The sequence below is a fragment of the Stegodyphus dumicola genome, chromosome X2 (assembly GCF_044657685.1).
Source record: "Stegodyphus dumicola isolate Sdum_Otavi_A_Nest chromosome X2, ASM4465768v1".
NCBI classification, from domain to species: Eukaryota; Metazoa; Arthropoda; class Arachnida; order Araneae; family Eresidae; genus Stegodyphus; species Stegodyphus dumicola.
The window spans coordinates 26,541,445-26,547,444 of NC_140781.1; positions in this window are offsets into that span (position 1 = coordinate 26,541,445).

Genomic DNA, 6,000 nt, shown 5'->3' on the forward strand with positions numbered 1-6,000 from the left:
TTTTATTTTACTTATTTTACTGTACCTTCTGAATGCGTAAATCATACTATTTAGTTTTGCATGAAGTCTTAAGTCGTGCATTATTTACGGTTATGATAACTAGCATATAACTGTAATCTAAAAACTACTTTGTTCGCTTTGTTTCGTTTCCCGATTTCCGACAATGCTCTAATCTCTAATTTGCCGAACAATACGACTTCTAATCTTCCTTTTACCAGATATGGGAAAAAGCTGTTAATAGATTGCGAAATAATGAAATTATTGCTACTTGTTTCTTCAACACAAGCGAAGAATAATGGAAGAATTATTTTGTAGTTTGACTCTTTTAAAGACACATGTAAAGTTATGCATAACTTTTATCAAACATCGAACATCATGCATTCTCGCGGTAGCATTATTCATGCTGTAAAATTAATAAGTAATTTTCTTCGTTTCATAATTTAAAAAAGAAACTCAAAATACTCAAATAACTCTCTGTATATGAATATCGTAAAAAGAATAAGGAGATTTCTCCAGTTTATAAAAAAGCTAATATCATTCAGTAACAAGAAGAAAAGTTTTAGTTTTAGTCTACTTGGGAGAACAAAGTCATAAAATTGATAATTTACTTTTTTGATTCCATTTATCTTTCTGTAAAATATCGGTGACCAAATGCTACAAATTGACATTCTATGACAAGCGTAAAATACTGAAGTGGAACAATGAATTGAAATCTGCAGTCTCACATATAACACAAAAATAATACAAATCTGAATGATATCTGAACGATATAAAACCTCGAACGGAAGTTTAGGCAACAGACTTGATTAATGATTCTCTAACCACGCATCACAAAAACTAAACAAGGACTCCAAGTCTGAGAAACATTGATTAATAATGTTACAGTATCATAAATATTTCTGGAGAGGCGTTTGTGGAGTACATTACTGATGTTTCTTATACCAAAACAGAAATAAATATAAAAATTCATCTATGAAAAATTACTACTCTTCACATAGAGGTTCGTTGTCTTTCTATTCGTGAAATATACAGGCTTGTTCTACAGTCTCTTGCAACTGAGATAAGCAAATAATTCTCATTTCTAATTCCGTTTTTTTCTAAAAAAATGATAGAAAAGATCTAAAGTCTTTCCAAACTCGAGGGGAATGCACATTACTTTTTTTCTTGTTTATTCATTACAAACTTCTTTATCAATTGACTAAGACAAGTTAAATGCACCTCATCATAAAATCTTGCATTTTAATCTAAATAATTCATGCTTAGTGTTCATTAAATTTTCAAGTAACACTAAGTCTACAAATGTAAATTATTTTCGAAAGAAACGTAAGTGAAATTTAATAACTGATAGATATTTTATAAATACAATCTATTACCGAGTTCTTTCGTGATTTCCTCGAAAACGCTGAATACCTATGAGTTTATATCCATTGATAATTGTATAAAAGGCTTGAAACTCCCACTTCCATCTGAATAAGAAGGAACTGTTTGACCTATGAAATTAAAATAATGCCGTTTTGATAATATTACTTCAAACACTGCTTTTTTTCTTTAAATTCCCTTTTGGATTTAGTCTGTTTGGTGTGTCCATTTATAGCATTATTGCTAATGTTATTAAGAAAGGTAGGAAAGTTTTAACTGTTTTCTGACTCTGAATTTGTTAGCACACCTTTTAGTGTCACTGAGTTCTTCTTTTTTAATGATAATTAAATTGCCTGTGATGGTGTGCTTCTGATTATGTTCTACAAATTTCTTTCGTTCAGATAGACTATAATAACACTGAGGATTTCAAAAGATGTTTGATAAGGATTGAAAAAACTGATACTATTAACACATTTGAAAGATGTATTAATATTTATATATTAATGATTAAAATACATTTTGTAGGAGTTGATGCAAAATCTTAAAATTCATTATAAAATTTAATATTATCATACAAACGTTAGTAACTTGTATTTTAATCAGATCAAGCACGGTGTATTTTAAGACACTTAATGTGAACTATTTACGTTAAGAGAGATAGAAATCTTTTTAAATGTTTTTTATTTAAGAGAACAAAAAATATTTTTTGGTCTTTTTGCAAAAATTTCATTTTTTTAATTTGCGTCCTAGTGTATTTACTAGAGCATTTGGTAAAATGTTCAAGTGAACAATTTTATATCCACCCTGTTTCTTCTTGAAATTTTCTTATGAATAAAAATGTTAAAGTTTGTATATATATATAAGAAATGTTTTTCGGGTTTTTGATGCTCTGCAAAAACTGCGTTAAGGACATATGGGTAGAGAGTTTTGTGTTGCAGATTGTGGCTGAATACGTTTTGTAGTCTGTATTTAATATAAGAAATAACATAAATTATTTTAAAAAATCATCATCAAAATTATGTATGGAAAAATTTTTGGTGCGGCAATACAATGCGTTGGATTTAGCTTTATATTTTTTAGTCGTCACCCGTTGCCTCTTGTCTCCTTTTTTTTTTTTTTTTTTTTTTTTTTTTTGTATAGTCAAAGCTGCATGTATTACAACTGATAAGATTAATGCCATTTATTTGTTTTTCAGAGGTATTGATTTCACTTCATTTATTTCTGTTTTAATAGTACAGGTTCTTCCATATATCTATCATTTAGCGTTGTTTCATATAATTATATTTATCTTTAGATTAAAGCCGTACTAAAACTGACAAAATGCAGCTAGTCGACCAGACAGTATTTGTCTTTAAGGGCAAATACTTTAAGCCAGAAAATAAAGCAAAATAAAAATTTTAATTCTGATTGACCCATAATTGCAGAACAGAAAAAAAAAGTTTGTTTGAAAGTACGATATATATATATTCACATATACATATCATAATTTCAACTTTGCTACATATATTGTTGTTATATATGTTACGGTGAAAGACCGAAATTGGAGAATGTCGACTTTCACCGGAGAATGTCAACATTCACCAAATACGTCGGCGAAAGATCGAATATTGCATTACATTCTTATACATTCGGACCTGCACCGGTGTATGTCGACAATCACAGATATGTTCTGGTGAAAGTCGAAAAGAGAGGTCATAAAGCGCCATAATAGTTTAATAAATAAGATTTGAATTACATAATTTAGTAAGTTTTTTATTACTGTTATTTTATTTTCTCATTTAGAACGTACTGTATAATTAAGTAAGTTTTTAACTTCTATTATTTTCCTTTCTCATTTTCAATGTAGTGTGTGTTTTAAGTTCTTATGTTCTTAAGTTTTTATTTTAAGTTTCAAGTGCGTTTTTTTTTTTTTTTTTTTTTTTTTTTTTCTACTGAATTACGGAGAAGAACATATAATATTCATATATGTTCAACATTCACCATTAGTACATACATGATGAATGACGACATTTACCGGTGTAAGTCAGATATAAGAGTATTTGGAAAATATTTCGTACATACACCAAGCGACTAGGTGATTGTCGACATTCACTGGTGAAAGTCGACATTTTCCAGATTTCGGTGTTTCACCGTAACATATATAAAAAATAGAAAAAATGTAAAAGGTTAAAATTACCAATTCATAGAAAGCGAGTAATAGGAATTTTCTTTTCCTAATAAAATAAAAAAAAAAAGTTTGATAATGCAAATAACGAATGGGGAAGACTAAGCAAACAAACGAAAAAGGATTTTGATATACTTAAAAAGTGATTGTTATCAGGGAACAGACAAAACAGCATTCAAAAACCGAAATCGCGTTTCTGATTCCGGGTCTGGATGAATTATCTTAACAATTTAATTCTAAAATGAAAATTAGAAACAAATGATTGCCTCCCAATGACAAAAGCATATCAGAAGTTATATTTTTTATTTACTCCTTTTCCACTTTTCCTTCGTTTTATCAAGAGATTTTTGTTTATATTTTGTTGGAACACGGAAAGCAATTAAAGACATCTTTTTACTTTGCTTTCCATATTTTAATTAATTTGATTTAACTTGTTACATTTCTTATAAGTTTTTTTTTTACTTATTTACATTTATTGCATCAGATAGAGCAGAACTTTTAATAATTTATTTTTGCTCGTATTTCGTTTCTAACTGATTATGTATTACACACATATATATATATGTGTGTGTGTGCATGTATATATATTTCAGATCTCAGAATCTCGGATTCACCTTCAAGGATATGTTTCTATATTTAGTTTAAAAGATCTTTTTAAACTTCAGAATGTCTTCCAAATTTTAGTATTCAATAGATTTTATTTCTTTTCACTTTGCCTTAAAAACTCTCAGAATGAAATATCCCTTCCGTTTTCCTTAAAAAGTAAAATCTTACAAATTCAGTTGCATTTTTAGCACTTTCTTTGCCATTTCAGATGATCAAGCAACAAATACGTTGCGCGTCATTCTTACGAAAACATTGGAAAGATTTATTGCAGAGCCTAAGAAAGCTTTTTAGAGCAATGTCATTACATTTCGAATCGCTTTTCATGTCAAGCGAAGGTTAACAGCGTAAATATGAAAAGGAGAGCAGTTAACGATCCTTTCCTCGACTTTTAAAAAGAGATTTTAGTCGATCGGAAGGAAATTCCTTTCAAAGAGCAAGTGAAAAAATCTCCGAAAAAAATTCGAAACAGATAACGGGGAAAAGGCTCATGTATGGGAGAGGTAAAGAAGAAAGACTAAAATATTTAACACATCACCATATTTTGCATTTATATAAATGACGACTGAAAGGACTAGGTAGTATATGAAAACATAATATATACTCCTCTCCCAGTTATAAATAAATAGAAATAAATTTCTTCCGAACAAGTTTCCCCTCTTTCGAATTTTGTGAATCTTTAAAAGAAAATTCATCCTTTAGTCCAATATATAAGGAAAGTCATCCTTTTAAAACTGTTGTTTGTAGATTTGACTTGTTTGTGTGAATTAAATCCTTAGAGATACCAAAAAAATTTCAGTATCCAGTAAAAATATTAGTAGCCCCACGGCAATAATTATAAAACAATGAACAACAGAAAAATTAAATTTATCATTCAAGTTAAGAAGTAAAATTAATTGTTGATTTACAATATAAATACAAATACAGATGGATAAACACAGCAAAATCAAACACAGGAAATTTTTGACAATAATCTATTGCAGTTTAATACAAAGCAAAAAGTAAACCAAACACCCAGATTAAATTCCGAAGCAATGATATATTTAGAATGCAGCAAACTCATTATTTAGAATAAACTCCCGCTAATTCAAAATTCATCAAATCAAAAATATTTTTTGGGGTAAACCATGTATCTCACTTATAAAATAAGAAAATATCACCTTTATTTTTAATTTGTAGTGATTTGAACATTTTGCTATCCAAAATATTAGAATACACAAAATAATTTTTAAAGACAAATACTTTAATAAATTTGTTGAATCTTTTAGTGTGTTTTGGAATCATACACTGTAGACCCTAACTGAAAAGACTAAGTAGCGAATTCTCGCTAGGTCTTGGAAGAACAGATGACTACATAAGAAAATTTAAATAACCTTTTTATTTGAAATAAAAAGAAAATGTACTCGCTCGGTGCTCAGAATGCATCACCACTTGCGGCTAAGCAACTTAACAGAAAAATAAGATATAAAATCACAAAAATAAGATTGGCTACACGAACTGGCTCCTTATTTATCTAAACCGCTAGATCGAATGCACACAGCAAAGCCAAACTTAGAATATCACTATAATCTAAAAGAGAGTGGCTAAGCACCAACTATTCACGTACAGAGCTACTTCAAGCACGCGACATAAATTCGGAACTAACTCTTTTGTTACAAACTCTTAAAAACCGCTGCTTAAATACTGATTTAGAAATCACTCAGATTTGCATACTACATCATTAAAATTTACATTGTGACAGGAAACTGAAATCAGAAGGGGAAGGAAAGTTTCTGAAATTAAAAATAGTTGGTTACAATAAAATAAGGTCTTTACAAATTCCCATAAAAATAGACAAGCAACATTGACTTTTTACTAAAGAAATATATATATGT